Here is a 17,531-nt window from a genome sequence, read left to right on the forward strand (position 1 = left end):
GGTACTTGATAGAAGTAGAATCATACAGTATTTGTCCTTTTGTGAGTGGTTCATTTCACATAGCATAATGTCCTCAGAGGTCATCAGTGGGCAGCATGGGCTCTGATACTACTCTTTGAAGGCTGGATAATATCCCGTCATGTTTATGTGTGTATGTAATCCACATATTCACCCATTCAACAGCCGATAGATGCTTGGATTGCTTTCAACTTTGGACTACGGTGAATAATTGACCATGAACATGGGTGTACATATATCTCTTTGAGACCCTGCTTTCAGTTCTTTGGGGTATATACTCAGAAGTGGAATTGCTGGATCATATGAAAGTATAAATTATGTTTATTATTTCAGAATATTTTGAAAATGTCTTGCTTGGCTATCCTAGAGTTTATTTTTATTTTTATTTTTTATTTTTTGAGACAGAGTCTTACTATGTCGCCCTTGGTGGAGTACTGTAGTGTCACAGCTCACAGCAATCTCAAACGCTAGGGCTTAAGCAATTCTCTTGCCTCAGCCTCCCAAGTAGCTGGGACTACCAGCACCTGCCATAATGCCCAGCTATTTTTTTTGTTGTTGCAGTTGTCATTGTTGTTTAGCTGGCCCGGGCTGGATTTAAACTGCCAGCCTCAGTGTATGTGGCTGATGCCATAACCACTGTGCAACAGGTGCCGAGCCTAGAATTTTTTTAAAAATATCATTTAGATAAGATATAAAATTTCATTTCTGGGTATATTTAACTGAGTTTGAGATCTCCTAGATCAAATCTCATTTTCAATGATAGCCAGTGCAGTGCCAATTTTGAAAAGCCTTTACAGGAAGGAGTAGTAAAGACATTTGATGCCAATAATCCATCAAAAACTATTGAATTCATATCTTTTGGCAGAACTAGTAAAGATGTACTTTTATATCCTTCCGTACAGGATTTTTCCTTTTCATACAATCTAGCAGAGTTGGGACATGCAAATAACATGTTAATGTGATTATGCTAAAAATCATGTTGGCCTCAGAAAGGCTGAATATGGATTGGTCTCAATGTCATTCTAGAGCTCCTCCTTAGACTGTCACATCTGACAAGCATCAACAGCTGACGCAAAGATGATGTCACTTGCTCTCTTGTTTGCTCACCTGTCTAATAAAAGCCAGTGGTACATAGCTGCTGTGCACTTAGGAGTCAAATCACCCAGACAATAAAATTTAAAAGCTTCAAGCAACAACAAAGAGCCCTCATCTATAGGAAAGTTCTTAGGACTTTTTCCTTCCTCAACTACCTGTTTACAGGCATTCTTTACATTAGACATTTGGTAAAAATGTACTTTGCTTTACATAAGTCTCAGATATGTAAAAGACACTAACTTACCACTGTCACTTTGTGCATAAATTTGAAATGTGGATCTTGTAACCATATGCTATGTGCATTTATTATTTCGTTTAAATTTGCTGAATCCTGTTTTCTAAGAGCTGAATGGTCAGGATGTTACAAGATTGTCATAAAATCCAGTTCAATTCGCATCCATTATCCATTAATTTGACAAATAAAGATACTGCCTGTTTACGTTAGGCAGGGTGTTAGGTGCTGAATATATACTGGTAAGCAGAATTTAAAGACAGACACCACCTCAAGACACTTTTAGAGGATGCTCTTGATTTATATTCTAAACTTGTTTCTTTCTCAGTCTTCCTTAGTAAAGGACATCAGTATCTAGCTGCACAAGTCAGTAATCTAGAACTTTTCCTTTTTATTTCAATAGACTTAGAGGGTACAGTTGTTTTTTTTTTTTTTTTTTGTGAAGACAGGGTTTTTAGTGTACCTGTGAAGGAGCTTGGGAAGTTTTACCCCAGAATATGGCTCCTTAGTACAAAGAATATTTTGAATTATGGCCCTGCACGGTGGCTCACGCCTGTACTCTTACACTTTGGGAGGCTGAAGTGGGTGGATTGCTTAAGCTCAGGAATTAGAGACCAGCCTGATCAAGAGCAAGACCCTGACTCTACTAAAAACTAGCCGGTGTTGTGGTGGGTGCCTGTAGTCCTAACTACTCAATAGGCTGAGGCAGGGGGATTGCTTGAGCTCAAGAGTTTGAGGTTGCTGTGAGCTATGATGTTAGGGCACTCTATCCAGGGTGACAGAGTGAGATTCTGTCTCAAAAAATTTTTTTTCTTTTTTTTAATTAAAGGCTCTTAGAATTAACAGGCCTTGGAAGAGGCTTTCCCTCTATCTGCATAAACTGGATGGACATAATCAAAAGATTAAAGGAAACAATGGAATTTCTCTTCTTCTCTCTATTATGATATCTCAATATATTGCAGGAAAAAAGATCAAGAATGCAAGCAGACCTGGCCCAAATTATTTTAAACACAATACCTCTCAGGTTAATTTAATTTGTAAAGAGAATCATTTCAAGTTGATATGTCTCCCCATCCATTTGTCCTCCCTAGCACCATTTGTCACCCTTAAACAGAATTACCGGTACTCCACATTTCCCCTCCTCTTCGAAAAGATAAGTATAAAAATATCTGAACTTCACTGGGATAACTAGGTAATCATTATGCAATTCTCCCCAGGTGTCTGGTATTGACAAATAAACCTTTCTTTTATTAATCTGCCTTCATTGTGGGTTGATCCTTCAGTGAACTTTTGGGGGAAAGGGCAGGTTTCCTTTTACCGCCACACCTGTCCGTAGATTAACGTGAGATGTACCTGATAGGTAACTTGTTTTCCCTCACCCTACTCCCATCCTCCACCTTCTGAGTCTCTGAGATATAGGACTTTGATTTTGCCTTCCAATCCTTGCTCTCTTCTCTTCTGCCTTCAAAATAACCCTTAAATCCATGTACTTCTTTTCATTATGTCTGCAGCCATCATCTGAACCCAAGCTACTACCATTTCTTTCCTGGATTACTTTAATAGCTCCCATAACCTTCCGATTGGTCTAATTTTACTTTTGCTCCTGCCTGCCCCCGATATCTGTCCAGGAACCAGTAATGTGTGTAAAATGTTCCGTGGCTTCTCATTGCACTTATAATAAGATCAAAGCTCCTAGAAAGCTCTGCATGACCCCCATCCATAAAATTATTTTCACTAGCAATGAAAATAATTTTGTGGTTGGGGGTCACCACAACACGAGGAACTGTATGAAAGGGTCGTGGCAGGTTGAGAACCACTGCCCTAAACCTATCCCCTGCCACTCCCCTCTCCACTCACCCTGCTCCAGCCACACCAGCAGTCTGGCAATCCTTTCGGAGCCTTAACAATGCAAGCCCTCCCTAGTCTCAGGACTTACACACACGCTCTTCCCCTGCCTGGCAACTCACATGGCTAAAGCTTTAATTTAGCTTACATGCTTTCCTTTCAGAGCTGGATTCTCTGTAAATGCTGGATAGGTCTTCCCATTAAGAAGTGCACGTGTGTGTGTGTTATCATATCAAGACCTTTGCTATTTTTTTGGAGAATTTTTAAAAATTTTATTTGAAAAAGCTCCTTGTCAAATACAGTACAAGTATTTTCCCAGTTGGATATTAACTTTCACCTTTTTATTTTTATTGTTTTGAGACAGAGTCTCACTTTGTCACCCTCAGTAGAGTGCCGTGGCGTCACAGCTCATAGCAACCTCCAGCTCTTGGGTTTAGGTGATTCTCTTGCCTTAGCCTCCCAAGTGGCTGGGAGTACAGGCGCCCATAACCTGACTATTCTGTTGTTGTTGCAGTTCAGCCAGGGCTGGGTTTGAACCCGCCGCCCTCGGTATATGGGGCTGGCGCCCTGCTCACTGAGCCACAGGTGCCACCCTTTTAACCTTTCTAAAATGGAATTTTCTGCATTAAAATGTCAAGTAATGAAGTCCACTGAACTTTTCTATTCTGTTTCATGGTATCACACTTGGAGAGTCTTTTTTCCCTGCACAAAATTTTGTGAGTAATCACTTAAATCTTTCTCTGAAACTTTTATTATTTCTCAAATTTATCTGGAAATTATTTTGCTATGTGTGTGTGTGGAGGGGATTTTGTCTTTTCTCCAACTTGTTGGCTATGGCAATTTCTTTTCTCCTCCAAGGAGGAGTTGTTGCTGCTTTTTCGCTTGTTTCAGGACACTGACGGGACCTGCTTTTTCAGAGCAGAGTCCTAGTATACAGCAGATGAGGCAGTGGTGGGCATGAGCAGAGCAAGAGCTAAGAAGTGGGTGTGCGGAATGGGGCAGATGCAGAGAAAACACATCTCGTTTGGGTTGAGGTCCTTCAGGCTGATGAGGTTTAGTGAGAGGTACTTTCCCAAGTTGCAAACTAGTTCCTTCAAGTTCTTCATTGATGTCTGCCATGAAAGCTTATCTAATAGCAAGCTTTTTTTTATTTGCTCCATGCTCTGTGCATATATTTCCCTAGTGTACCTTAAAGGAAGACTTTACTGACCTGGAATAGAACATAGGCATTTCTGGCCAAAACCATATTAATTACACATTGGGCTTTAAAAGTATATTTTATTATATTATCTTTAATCAAAAGAACATTTATAGGCTGGGTTTGGTGGCTCATGCCTATAATCTTAGCACTCTGGGAGGCCAAGGTGGGTGGATCACCTGAGCTCAGAAGTTTGAGACCAGCCTGAGTAAAAGTGAGACACCATCTTTACTAAAGGTAGAAAAACCAGCCTGGCATTGTGGTGTGTACCTGTAATCTTAGCTACTCAGGAGGCTGAGGCAGGGGATCACTTGAGCCCAAGAGTTTGAGGTTGCTGTGAGCTATGATGCCATGGTAATAGCTATTGACTTAATTATATTTAGAAATTAGGGCTGGGTATGGTGGCTCACACCTGTAATCCTAGCACTCTGGGAGGCTGAGGCAAGTGGACTGCCTGAGCTTACAGGTTCAAGACAAGCTTGAGCCAGAGTGAAACCTCATCTCTAAAAACAGCTGGGGACGGCGCCTATGTCTCAAAGGAGTAGGGCACAGGTCCCATATGCCTGCGGAGGTGGCGGGTTCAAGACCAGCCCTAGCCCAAAACCGCAAAAAACAAAAACAAACAAAACAAAAAAAACAGCTGGGCGTTGCGGTGGGCACCTGTAGTTCCAGCTATTTGGGAGGCTGAGGTTGCTGTAAGCAGTGATGCCATGGCAGTCTACAAGGGCAACAAAGTGAGATTCTGTCTCAAAAACCAAAACAAAACAAAACCAGAAATTAGTGGAAAGAATTTGCTTTTATGTCTTCATAAGTAGATTTATGTTATTATAAATTGGCACCATAGAATGGTGATGACAAGAGCTGTGTTTGAGGGAACAATTCAGACAGTAATTGACGAAGGCCAGCTATTTGCTAAGCATTTCCTTAGGTGTTTCCACAGTGAATCAAACATAAATCTTTTCTACACAGTTAACAGAAGTGTAAACAGTATAACAGACATGTAAACAGTTTAACTGAAGAGAAGGCATTCACTTACATAACCAGAATGAGAAATAGTGTTGAGCACCATAATATGTTGTGAAAATACTATCAGAAATGTCCTTTTATAATTATTATCAACACAACAGTGTTAAAAGATGCATTTATTGAACCTCCAATATATATGGCAGACTTTATAAGAAATAGTCTGAGCCCTCAAGGAATTTTTAACACAGCAAATGATATAGGTCATATACTAAGGAAAATAAGTAATAAAGGAAAGGAGGAGGAGTTAACACTTATGGAGAACAACATGCTAAATATCTTACATGCTTTAGTTCCTTGGGCCCTCATGACAATCCTATGATTAGGGCATGAATATTATCAGTTCTAGAGACAAAGAACAGAGGCATGAGAAAGGAAAATGATTTGTCTAAGTTCATACTGTGAGAAAGTGCTGGAGACAAGAACCTTACCCAATAGCATGTGAGGCATCATCTCAACAAAAAGTGCTATAGGAAGTCAAAGAAAGAAACCATTGCAAGTTGAAACCATGGAGATGAAATTTTGGTGGGACTATATCAGACTTTAGCATGATGGGAGAAATTAGGAGGACAGTATAGAGATTAATTTGACAAGAGAGACCAGTGCCTCTAAAGTTAGCTAGGGCCAGGCCCTGGAAATGGGTGTGTGGAACAAAAAGAAGAATTCAGTTTTGAGGAATGTTTGTTAATGGTATGTAGAATGGACAGGGGAGCTGGAGAGAGGCTTTTCCTAAAAGCCAGTTTAGGAAATGCTGAAGTATTCCAGGGGCACAGATAAGAACCAGATGTAGGGTTGAGGAAGAGGTGATATAAAGGGTGGTAGGTTGAATAAAGTCCCTAGAACTTGTGAATATGTTTTCTTTTTTCTTTTTCTTTTTTTTTTTTTGTAGAGACAGAGTCTCACTTTATTGCCCTTGGTAGAGTGCTGTGCCATCACAGCTCACAGCAACCTCCAGCTCCTGGGCGTGGGCAATTCTCTTGCCTCAGCCTCCCCAGTAGCTGGGACCACAGGTGCCTGCCACAATGCCCGGCTGTTTTTTTTTGTTGTTGCAGTTTGGCCAGGGCTGGGTTTGAACCCACCACCCTCGGTATATGGGGTCGGCACCCTACTCACTGATGTGACTAAGGATGTTGAGTTGGGAAAATTAACCAGGATTATCCTGGTGAGCCCAATTTAATCACAAGGTCTTCACAGAAGGTGATGTGACTATGGAAGTAAAGACTGGAATGATATGACCATGAGCTCAGGAACATGGGCAGCTTCTAGAACAGTGGTACTTAAAGGGCCACGGCAGTAGGAAGGTTGAGAACCACTGTTCTAGAAGATGGAAGAGGCAAGGAGTAGATTCTCCCCTGGAGCTTCTAGCAAAAAACCAGCCTTGTCAATAGCTTGATTTTAGCCTAAAATGTGAGATTCATTTTAGACTCCTGGACTCCAGAATTTGTAAAAGAATAAATTTGTGGAAATTTGTTATAGCAGCAATAGGAGCCTAATACGTAGAGGAAGGGATAGATATGAAAGACATTAAAAAGAAAAAATGGTAATTGGTTGAATGAGAGGTGGCCTCCAGAATCAAGGTAACTCCAAGGTTCTGCACCCAGCTTCCGAAGGCAATGCAAGTGGAATTGATTTTCTAGGAGAAGGATGAATTCAATTTTATATATTTTTAGCTGGGTTCAAGGATGGGCATTCTAAATAATACTTACCTTATGAGTGTTCAATTTTGGGTCTTCAGGAAGGAGTCCATAGTGGGTAAAATGCTGCTCCCACATAGTACAGTGATGCTTATATTCCACAGTTAGTGATGAGGTCACTTTAGTTAAAATTCCCTTTAAGGATAGAACGGCTAAATACTAAGCTTTATGGCATTTTAGTACGAATGAATTTATTAGATTCTTTTTGGGAAAGATTTGGTAAGGGTGGAGACAAAGGCTCATAATGAGGGAAGAGGAAGGCATTGCGTCCATGCCCAGATGCAGAGAATCCACAAATACTCCTGGGCTGGTGTTCATAACTGTACGAGCATATGCATCATTGTCTAAGGAGACAACGTAAAACTTTCACCAGATTCTCGAAGGGTACAAATGACCAAAAAAGACAGTTAAGAATGGTGCTCCAGACGAGGGAGGGAAGAGGGGAAGAGGAAAAAGACAAGGTAACATACGGAAACTCCTCACTCTTCTGCTATAGCAAGGTTCTGCTCACGCCTGCTTCCCTTTTCCTTCCTAGACCCGTGTCAGGGCTTCTTATATTTCTGGAATCAGCTTGCAAAGCGGGTACACAATCTGTTCTGTTGAGAATTATTTTATTAGCTAAAAATGTGTTCTTTAAAAGATTTTGTTTTGGTGTTTTAAAGACTATTTTATCTAATATCTCTTTCTTTTTTCTTTTCTAGAGACAGGGTCCCACTCTGTCACCCAGGCTGGAATGCACTGCACAATCATAGCTCACTGTAACCTTGAACTTGGTGGCTCAAGTGATCTTCCCGCCTCAGCTTTCTTTCCATCATCTGTTTCTTTTCTTTCTTTCATTTTCTTTTCTTTTTTTTTGAGACAGAGCCTCAAGCTGTCACCCTGGGTAGAGTGCAGTGGTGTCACACTCACAGCAACCTCCAGCTCCTGGGCTTAAGTGATTCTCTTGCCTCGCCTCCCAAATAGCTGCGACTACAGGCGCCCGCCACAACACCCGGCTATTTTTGGGGGGTTGTAGTTGTCATTGCTGTTTGGCAGGCCTGGGCTGGAGTTGAACCCTCCAGCTCTGATATATGTGGCTGGTGCCTCAGCCACTTGAGCTACAGGCACCGAGTCCCATTGTCTTTTTCTTAAAGAACTTTTATAAATATTACAAATACTAGTATCGCCACTAAGTAGGTATCAAAGTAGTTCAATAAATAATGTCACTGGCAATCTCTTTTTAAAGATTAGATGAGGGCAGTGCCTGTGGCTCAAGGAGTAGGGCACCAACCCCATATACCAGAGGTGGCAGGTTCAAACACGGCCCTGGTCAAAAACTGAAAAAAAAAAAAAAATTTAAAGATTAGATGAGACATACAAAAAGGTAGCTTCTAATTTGCAGCAACTATTTTCCATTCAGTGAACTTTCAAGAGTTGCTTAGCTGATCCCTAATGAAATGTTTCTGTAGTTAAATTTGATGCCAGCCCTACACACAGAAGATATCCTTTCACAGTGTAGTTTAGATTGAGCATATCCAAGTTCACCGGAGGCTTCAGAGGCTGACTGAGGTCAGAGTACCTCCTCTAGTCAATTTATTTAGATAACTGATTTTCCATTTCTGGGTAGATCAAAATGAATAGTTTCTATTTTGTTTTGCAATAAAATGTCGAAGCTCACTTTTATAATTTTTTTTTTTTAATGTTCTTCCTTTGGCAATACTCTTTCCCGTTGCCTCCCAGTAGCTGGGATTACAGACGCCCACCACAACGTCCGGCTGGTTTTGATGTTAGTAGAGACGGGGTCTTACTCTGGCTCACTGCTGCTCATACTGGTCTTGAACCTCTGAGCTCAGGCAATCCACCTGCCTTGGCCTCCCACAGCGCTGGGACTACAGGTGTGAGTCACCATGCCCAGCCTAAAAATTTAAGTGTCTTAATTTCCTTTTTCCTCTAATTTCCCAAAAGTGATTTCCTTTTAATTAATAAAGGAATGGACTAGTTTTTTATGGTATGTGATTGATTTTCTTGGGTCTTCGCCATAGACAATGTTGGGGTTCAGAGAACAATACCCCCAAAATATTTTGAGTGCTTTGAACAATGGAGCCTGAAAAGCCTTGGAAATAAGTTTCAGATGGAAGGACTCTCTTCGAACTTCTCTGCTGGTCCCCACTTTCAATGGGCAGGGAAGGGTTCTTTCTGAAGTTCCCTTAATCTGACTGCTGGAAGTTCTTCCTTAAAGAATGCAATTGTCTTAAACCTCCTGTCATCAAAAAGCAAGGAAGATTAACCACTAGAGAGGAGATTAAAAGTCATCACCATACCCAGAAAGGCTATTCTTCCAATACCTCTGGAGGCTTGCTTCTCTGAAAAGACTTTTTTTAACCGAAAGACTTTATCTACGTAATAAGGCAAGCTTTGTTCACAGTGCAGTTCTGTCCTTGAGGAACTCTGTCTGACCCAGGCTATTTTCTACCCTTTGGGCCCATGCATTTTCCCCCCAAATCATTTACTCTTTCTCTAAAATTGCCTGCATCTCCTATTTCTTCTCCCCTGTGAAGAGAGTATTTAAATTTCAACCATCTGTCCCTTCCTTGAATCTCATATCTTGTGGCTTCTGTGCACATGCATACGTTAATACATTTGTATGCATTTCTCCTGTGAGTCTGTTTATTGTCTGCTTATTTCAAGACTCAATTACAGAACCTGCAGAGGGAAAGTGTAAATGAAACTTACATGACATTCCACCTTAACATTCAGAGTCTTCCTTTATAGGATAAATAATACGTCAAAAATAAAGTAAAATAAATGTAAATATTTTCAGTTTTTGCGATTATAAAGGAGAAAGGGTAACTGCTGTGCTTTAAAGTCAAGGAAAATACAATGACTTGTCTTTGAGTGATTAGAATATTATCAAGGTCAAGGCTTATTGAAGTTTAATGTTTGAAGTTTACATGTTTTCTGTGAAACTGATATGCAGCTCTGATTTGACTGATACTATAACAAAATATCAGGTGGAGAGAGGCACTTTGTAAAACAAATTTGGCTAACCTACATTAGGAAGTCAGCGCTTATTGGAAAGCTCCAGCCAGGGAGTACAGCTCCCCACACACCTCTACTAAAAATAGACTTTGTCAGTTTGGAAATGTCATTCTTTTTGATTGAGTTGACACATTGGGAAGAACACACATGGAGCTCTCCAAGGAAGGGAACTCTGTACGAAGATGCCAGAGCAGTCAGTCAATTTTGGCAATTAACCTGGTGACAGATGCCATAGCTACACTACATTAAACTATAGTATTAAACATAGATGCTTTTTATAGCACCATACTTCTGTAGTAGTTTTCTAGGGCTATTAAAGTACATCCCATTGGGTGGTTTAACAATAGAAATTCACTACTGTAATTCTGAGGCTAGAAGTCTGAAATCAAGGTGTCAGTAATGTTGGTTTCCTCTGGAGGCTGTGGGGGAGAATCTGTTCTATGCCTACCTCTTCCGGTGGTTTTTGGTTTGTGGATGCATTACTCAACTACTTATGCCTGCAAAAACCCATTTCCACATAATTTCACATTCTGAGATTCTGGGTGAACATGAATTTGGGGGAGAAAATGTTTAACCAACTACATATTCTAAGCCAGTTATGCTCAAGAAACACCAGCAAAATTCATTAGAACACAATGCTACTAAGGCCCAGGGGTTATGTTCCATTCCGGGTATTGGCAAGCCATTCAAACTTTTCAGGGCTGACAGGCTGTGGTTTGAATGCTTATCCCCTCCAAAACTCATACTGAAATTCAATTACCATTGCAACAGTATTAAAAGAGGTGATTAGGCCAGGAGGGTTCATGCCTTACAGGTGGGATTAATGCTGTTAAGAGAGTATGAGTTTGGGAGTTTGGGCCCCTTCTTGCTTCTTTGCTCTTCTGCCATGGGAGGATGTGGTTCCTCTCTTTGTGCTTCTGTCTTCCCAGGTGAGGACAGAGTTTCTCTTTCTCTTTTTGCTCTGTGATGGCACAGCAAGGAGGCCTTTGCCAGATACCAGCCCCTTAATATTGGACTTCCAGCCTCCAGAACTGTGAACCAATATATTTGTTCATTATCAATTATCCCATGTGTGGTATTATTCTATCGTAGAAGTACAAAATGGACTAAGACATGTACTTTGAACATTTAACCAGTTAATCCAAAAGAACCTGAATGGAATAGTACAATTCCACCCCTGAAGGCCGTGTCTTAGTATGTTCAGGCTGTTGTAACAACATGCCCATCTGGGAGGCTGGCAAGACCAAGATCAAGGTACCAGCAGATTTGGCATCTGGGGAAGACATGTTTCCTGGTTTACAGATGGCACCTTCTCCCTGTGTCCTCACATGCTGGAAGGGGCTAGACTCTTTGAAATCTCTTGCACATGGTCACTAATATCATTCATGAGGGCTCCACCATAGCTACTAAAAAGAACTCAAAGTATGTGTCTGCTTTACAGTTAGTAAGGTTGTTTTCCTGTATAAAGCAGGGGAAATACTGCTATACATGACAAAGTGATTATAAAAGGTGATAATAATCGTGACAAAGTGATTATAAAAGGCACAGGTGACTGGGCCACAGGGAATGCTACAAATCATGACCCTTTGCTTTTTGAGAAATGGACAATAAAATGTATTCTCTGGCCAACATTCTATTGCTGATTATACAAATTATGACATTTTGTCTTTTTATGAGAAAATTAGAATTTTTTTTCTTTTTTGCTGTGGAACATGGTGAACCCTCAACTCATTGTTATTGGCTTGGGCCTGAGTACTGAAACTGAAAAGGATTAACAGTTTGAGTTTGTACAGAACTTCCTTTCTGGAGCTTTTATTTTTGGGAAGTATGTGGGAGGACTGGGGGAAACACATGACAGCAAACAAAATTTTGGCAAAGGACCAACATCCCCAATCATAAATTTTTAGGCATTTCAGTAATTTTTCATATAAACATTAAAAATGTGTTGCCTGAGCACCTATTTAGGTGTGTGCATATTACTTTTTACAAGATTTTTTTGTTTTATTTTTGCTTATCTTCCATATATATCACTAAAGACTTATGGTGACTTACAAAGTTAATATAATAAAAACATTTTGAAAATATTACTGATATGGGGCCTATACAGGAAGCACTTAGATACTGTGTGTTGGGCTGATACCATCTTTTGTTAGGGAAATATGATGAACTATAAAACCTTAAGAGACCTAGCAATTCCACTTTTAGGAATTTATCTTCTTGAAATAATCAAGGTGGGGACAAAAACTTAGCTATATTCACTATGTTTAGCTATGTTGCACAATTGTTCACAATAGCAAAGAACTGAAAACAATTTAAACATGCAAAGGAGGAAAATTGGTTAAGTAAATGACCATCTATCCATTTTGTGGATACCATGCAATTGTTTAAATGACGTAGAACAATATCTACTTCCATTAAAGACATTTAATATATGTTGTTAAATTCAGAAAGCAGAATGAAAAATATTATATATAAAATAAGCCACTTCTAGAAATGCATATATATGCATTAGAAATGCTAAACTATTAAGAACTAAATGTGCTCAGTGACAGGACAGATTTTTATTTTTTTCTTTTCACTTGTATGTATTTAACACATTTTATATAGTAAATATTAGATTTGTGAAGAGAAAAACAAGTTCTTAAAGAAATTCTTTTAAGTAGGTAAGAAAATGAGTACAATGGGAAAAATGGCATAGGAAAGCTATAATCAACTTCGAGGTTACTTCTCAAAATGCAGAGGTAAGATTCTGTACAGATGGGCCAGATGTTTTGCTGTAGACTTTCCAAAGTCAATGAAAAGAGGGAAACAGAATCAACTATATCTATACTATTTGTTAACATAAGAACAATCTGTTAATTGACAACTTAAAAGTAAATAGATTAGCAGATTTCATTGGACTTTTGCCCACATGTAGGCTGAAAAAATGCTGAAGGCCAATACCAAATTAAATACCAATTTATCAGTCCTCCTTTATAAAAAGGGTGGCCATAAAGACTGAAAAATAGACAACATTATCTTATTTTTTACAGATTTATATTAAGTAAATCATATCATGTTACATTATGTATCAATTTATAAATTGAACCCCTGGTTACTTCTTCTAGAACAGTGTTTTTCAACCTTTTTTATATCACGGCACACTTGAACCTATAGCTAAACTTTGTGGCACATTTAAATTATGTTCATCAAAAATAGGAGTGTAAAAACTTACTATGCTTTGAACTTCTTCTGAAAATAATTTAATGAGTAGTAATCTTTACAGATTTTTGCAGCACACTAAGATCTTCTCACAGCACACCAGTTGAAAATCACCGTTCTTAGAGTATGCTAAAGGTACAGGTTTACTTAGTAAAAATCAGGAGAAATCAACTCAGGCCACATACTGCAGGAGCTTTTGCTGGGGTTGAGGAAAATGCTGTGCAGAAGCACCATGCTCCCTGTAACATGAACTGTGCATTGTTACAAGGGACAACACATTTAACATATCATGTAATGTAACAACAAACCATTTATTAGGTACACTTGCCTGTGTCTCCAGATTCCACGGCCAAGTACAAAGCCATCTAATATCATAGGACATAATGATAAAATTCCTTAAATTTCATTTGACCCAGATTTCATAAAATATCCAAGAAAGAAGATTTTTCAATTTTATGATTTTATTTTGGTTTTACACAAGTAAATTTTTGAAGACTATGTCTCTTTACCTCTAGAATGGTAAAACATCTGCCTGAATTTGGCAGTTAAAATATACACACAGCATGCAGCTACATGGTGACAAACGTGGTCCCTGCTGCTGCATTCCTCCAAGGACTCACTGTGTCAGTCTAGTCATAGTGAAATGTTTGATGTTATTTTTATGAGAAAGCTTCATGGAATAGTTTACTTCCTTAAAGTATTAGTGCATGAAATCTTCAGAGACAAGCCAACGCTCAACTTAAAGGCTTTTTTAGAAAATGTTCAATCAGACTGAAGCCAGCTTTCTACAAAGGCTCCCATCCAGAAGGAGAGTTAAAGGACAGAAATTTAGCAAGTAACCTGGAGGATTAGAGCTGCACCAAGAGAGAAGATTGAAGAACGCACATCAACCCCGCTGAGGTGAGCTGCAACCCCAAGGATACAAACAAAAGGTATAAAATCCATCACCAAGCGGACAGGAGTCCCCTCCCCCATGAGAACAGCTCGGGGTGCCCACAAACAAATGAGCAGAGTTCAAAGGTCCTCCCACTACACTCCAGGGGAGAGACCCTCTAAAAACTGGACCTACCTCCCCTACTAGGGTGCCACAGCGTTCTCCTGCCAGGCATAAAACTGTATAAAACTGTATATATTCTCTACCTGAAACTCAGAGCTCCCAGCACTCCCCTCCACTCTCACTCTGAGGTCTGGAGGCCTGAGCCCAGGAGTCCAGATTCTTGGGTGATTTCTCAAGGGGTGTGGACACGGCCTAGACTGCAGCTGGTCAGTGCTGACTCTGCAGCATGAGAGGGAGGAGAGGACAGTTGGCTGAGAGGAACCACACGGGAGTGGCGGTGCCCCGAGGCACAGAGCAACAGCCGTTTTTTGGCAACAATAGGCTCACTCCCAGATATTCCGAAGCCACACCCCTTGTCTTCCTGGGCAACCAGAGGAGGCTGGGCATCTTCTCAACTGGCAACCACCGCAGAACAGATCTGGGACAGAAACGCAGGCCCCGTGCAAAAAGAGTTTGCCTGAGGTGGTACCAGCCTGGGTGGAGCTCAGGGACTAGAAAAGGCATGCACAGAGCCAGGAAATTCCCAGGGCAGGGCTGACCCAGAGGACCACTTTACAGAGCCTAAGACGCACCCGGCTCTCAGGGGATCGTCAGCCTATAGACAAAGGAAGGCAGGAGGCCAGAACTGACAGCTAACCGAATATAAACCTGCAGGAGCAAAGACAGGGCCTGAGGCGCAGGCTCTGGGAACTCAAAACAGCTTCTCTTCTGCAGGGGAATTTACCAGGGACAGAAACAAATTCCCACAAAGTTGTTCTGTAACATCAATCAGGGGCGGGGATGGAACTGAGTGAACACCCCCCAGCTTCCATCAAGCACCCGAGATTGTCAGGCCTCACCTCCCCCTGCTGGATAGAGGCAGAACGCAGCAGCCTGGCTGAGCAGATATAGATTTCCTTGTGATTCAGGCAGGTGCAAACCCCTGAGGTATCTGTTCACTAGAGGCAACTGGGTCAGCCAACTGCGGGGCTATCAGTGACTGGGTGTGACAGACGTGCAAGGTGGGGAAGGAGGCATCAACCTTTCCAGACTAATCTATTTGCTGGGTGGGTCCTCCTGACTTCATGGAGCACCAGAGCAAGTCATATCTGAGTTGACCAGACCCCTGTGATTCAGTTGACAGCGACCTTTTAAACTCTCCCACCTGAGACAGGTGCTGACCGAGACAATTGATTTGCACCTTTTGAACAGAGCCAGTCGCCTGAGGACTATTCAAGTGGTGCCCTGGGTGTGTGGTTATAGGAAGGTTTGATTTTCCTTTTCCAATTGTTGCCTGTGCGGGTCGGGGTGACTTAATTGCTGGTATTTCTCCACAGCTGAGACTTCAACCCAGAGTAACTGTTTCACTAGGGTCAGACAGAGACCAGCTGAAAACAAGACAGAACAACTTAGCCCCACCACACCAAACAGGTCCCCAGTTTCTCAGGCCATAGCATGGTACGGGTCCTCGACAAAACTCCAGGGGAAAAATCAAATGGTGTAAAACAATCATGGGGTGGAATCAGCGGAAAAACTCTGGTAACATGAATAACCAGAATAGATCAACCCCCCCAAAGAAAGATATGGAAGATGTAACTGAAGATCCCATTCATAAATAGCTGGCTGAGATGTCAGAATCGAATCCAGAATTTGAATTGCAAACAAGATTAATAGAATGGAGGAAAATTTGGAATTAGAATTTGAGGAGCAATTCAAAAGTTGGAATTAGAACTTTGAGGAGAAATTCAAAAGTTGTCTCAAGAATTTAACAAATTTAAAGACAAAACCACCAAAGATTTTGACGCACTGAAGCAAGAATTTGCAGCCCTCAAAGATCTGAAAAATACAGTAGAATCCCTCAGTAACAGAGTAGAGCAAGCAGAAGAAAGGATTTTTGACATTGAAGACAAAGCCTTTGAATGCTCCCAAACTCTCAAAGAGGAAGAGAAATGGCGAGCAAAAATGGATCATTCTCTCAGAGAGCTCTGGGATAATTCAAAGAAGGCTAATATCTGCCTCATTGGAATCCCTGAAAGTGATGAAGTGGCCTGGCAAGGCACAGAGGTCCTTCTCTATGAAATTATTAAAGAGAATTTTCCAGACATGCCAAGAGATTCTGAAATTCAGATAGCAGACAGTTTCAGACCCCAGCACTACTCAATCTGAATAAGACATCCCCCAGGCATATCATAATTAACTTCACTAAAGTTAATATGAAGGAAAAATTCTGAAAGCAGCCAGATGTAAGAAATCCATTACTTACAAAGGGAAGAATATTAGAATGACTGCAGATCTCTCTGCTGAAACTTTTCAAGCCAGAAGAGGGTAGTCATCGACTTTTAATGTCCTAAAGCAAAATAATTTTCAAACCCGGATCCTGTATCCAGCTACACTGAGTTTCATTTATGATGGAGAAATTAAATACTTTAATGACATTCATATGTTGAAGAAATTTGCCATAACCAAACCAGCTCTCCAGGATATTATCAGACCTATCCTCCATAATGACCAGCCCAATCCTTTACCACAAAAGTAAATTCACTCAGAAACTTTTGATCAAACTCCAACTTCCACAGTGGAGAAAGGATTAAAAATGTCCACTGGACTTTCGAAAAACTCGATACCCAAAATTTTACCAGACTTATCAATATTCTCCATTAATGTCAACAGCTTAAATTGTCCTCTAAAGAGGCACAGGTTAGCTGACTGGATACAAAAACTCAGGCCAGATATTTGCTCCATACAAGAGGCACATCTTACCTTAAAAGATAAATATAGTCTCAGGGTGAAAGGATGGTTGTCCATATTTCAGGCAAATGGTAATCGAAAAAAGCAGGTGTTGCAATTCTATTTGCAGATACAATAGGCTTTAATCCAACAAAAGTAAGGAAGGATAAGAATGGTCACTTCATATTTGTTAAGGGTAATACTCAATATGATAAGATTTCAATTATTAATATTTATGTACCTAACCAGAATGCACCTCAATTTATAAGAGAAACTCTAACAGACATGAGCAACTTGATTTCCTCCAGCTCCATAATAGTTGGAGATTTCAACAGTCCTTTGGCAGTGTTGGATTGATCCTCCAATAAGAAGCTGAGCAAAGAAATTTTAGATTTAAACCTAACCATCCAACATTTGGATTTAGCAGACATCTATAGAACATTT

Source organism: Nycticebus coucang, chromosome 1 (assembly GCF_027406575.1).
Source record: "Nycticebus coucang isolate mNycCou1 chromosome 1, mNycCou1.pri, whole genome shotgun sequence".
Taxonomy (NCBI): domain Eukaryota; kingdom Metazoa; phylum Chordata; class Mammalia; order Primates; family Lorisidae; genus Nycticebus; species Nycticebus coucang.